This window comes from Camellia sinensis, chromosome 1, assembly GCF_055761805.1.
Source record: "Camellia sinensis isolate YWXY chromosome 1, ASM5576180v1, whole genome shotgun sequence".
NCBI lineage: Eukaryota > Viridiplantae > Streptophyta > Magnoliopsida > Ericales > Theaceae > Camellia > Camellia sinensis.
The window spans coordinates 19,253,400-19,255,804 of NC_138961.1; positions in this window are offsets into that span (position 1 = coordinate 19,253,400).

The following is a 2,405-nucleotide window of genomic DNA, read 5'->3' on the forward strand; positions in this document are numbered from 1 at the left end:
AAAAGCAAAGAGCAAAAAATTGGCCAATCCCAATACATTGAAAGTGGTGGGGGTCAAGGAAAAGAGGAGTCTCAACCTTTTTCTAAAAAAAAAAAATTATGTTTATTTATGATATATTTCAATAAGGGGATTAATTATATGAAATATCATAAATACCTTTTAGTGTTTTTGATATATTTTAATATTAAAAATTATATTTTATAAATATTTTTTTGGTATATATATAATGACGTAAGACTTAAAAAAAAACACACACACACAAACACACATATAACATGAGTAAAATAGTTTTTTTCCAAATTAATCTCCTCACTAGTTTTGAAACTTAATTCTTTGAGGTCTTTGCTAATCTCCTCTTCCAAAGCCTATCATAGTCTTAAGGGACTATGAATTCCCTTCCTAATTTCACAAACAAATATCATTTTAATAGATCCCACATCTATCATAATCCAATCACATTCTTTATAATCCAAAACAAACATGGCCTTAGGGTTATCCCCAAAAGTCCCCTGCCGACAATGGTTGTCCCTTAAATTGATTGTCCACAATCACAATTTAAGAAGAAAAAGATCAGCAAGCAAAATACCACCCCATCTCACATGGAAAGTTTGTATAAATCATCTTGAACATATAAAATATTCTTATTTTGTTACTAAATAACTTAAGTTTAAATTTTTGGGTTATATTGGTAAATCTATAAATTATTTGGATCTCCAAATAGTGGGGTTTTACAAAAAGAAAAATGTTATGAATCTCAAATAATTTACTAAATTTTTTTACAAACTCACATGTATGTAGGTTCTACACCCATGTAAGAGGTTTGATAGAAAATTTGATATATTATTTAAGTTTTCTAGCATAACTCTTACAAAAATATAAAAAATACTATATATATATAAAAAAGATTAATGTAACCACAGATTAATTTGATTTGTCAAAATTCTTACATCTCACTAGTCTAAGTTTGGATTAACATTTTTTTCTTTTTCTTTTTTTAAGAATGTATTTCACATCTCGTAACTATCACATTCAACAATTGTCAAACATTTTTTTTCATTTATCAAATCGCTCATCAAACCATCTAAAACGCCTACAAACCATTAATATATTTATACAAGTAATTATAGTCTTAGTTTAAATGAAGTTTGGCCACAATCAGAGTTCAAGAAGGAAAAGATTAGCAAGAAAAGAATAAGGATTCTGGAATGGTTTTTGATGATTGTGATTTTAACTGCTCAACGGTTTGGGAAAAGGTGTTGAGCTGTCTGTGATAGGTGAGAAGTCCCTCCGTCTTTACGGTCTAAGATGTAGGCAAAGTTCACGCACCACACTTGACAAATGACAGGAGTTTGTACCTTTAATTAACAATAAATGACAAGAGTTTGTACCATTAATTAACAATAATTTCTTTGACTAGTGAAAAATGAACTGTGATTTTAACCTGTGTGTGGGCATGACCCTGTGGAATCCCAATATTGATGTCCTTTGAACATCCATTTCATTGATAATCAATATGGTGGTGTATGCTACAAAAGTTTAACCAACCAAACACAATTTCAATTTGAATAGTTTGATTCGTTTCACCATCTTAGTTTTAGTTCTATTTTGTGCATAATTATTTTGTAAAACAAAGAATAGCGCATATACAAATTCAAAATTTATTCACTTTTTTGGTAAAAACATCAACTTATTTGACGTAACTGTTGTAAGATGAAAATAGAAAGTTAGAAACTAAAAACACACTTTCCTCTACTTTTGAATGAGTAAAATTTTCAAATTATTTAAGTTATTTTAGTCTCATAAATATGCACAAGATGAACCAAACATTTTGACATATATTTTCAAAATTAAAAAAAAAAAAACAAACAAACAAATTATAAACAACTTCACAAAACAAGGCCAAAGTTGAAATGGAGCCTTCTAATTTTGGAACAAGAAAAAAATTAATAAAAAAAGCTACAACAAAACACCTACCAAGATGAACAACAATGGACATGTTGACAATGTTTTTCCCAAGTTTTTTTTACGAAAACATTAATAAAATAATTATTACTATAGTGGATAATTACTGCACTATTAACAACCCAAAAGCCCAAAACATTGGTAAACAAGAAAAATCACCCATGGATGGTCCACTTAACACAAACATTGCAGCACCAGAGGATCTATCAAAGCTATGATTAAAATTGGAGGAGTTGATATTTCGTACAAAAATTTTGGGTTAAAAAAAAAAAAGAAGATGATAAGTTTGGCAATATTTGCACAAAGTGACTGACTGCTCTCATACTCGAGCCAAGTGTGTTCTTTCACACTCGTTAAGCCAATCTTTTATCGATAATCATCCATCCTCATATTATGCAACTTTCAATACCATGAAAGCTACTCAAACTAACAAACAACATGAA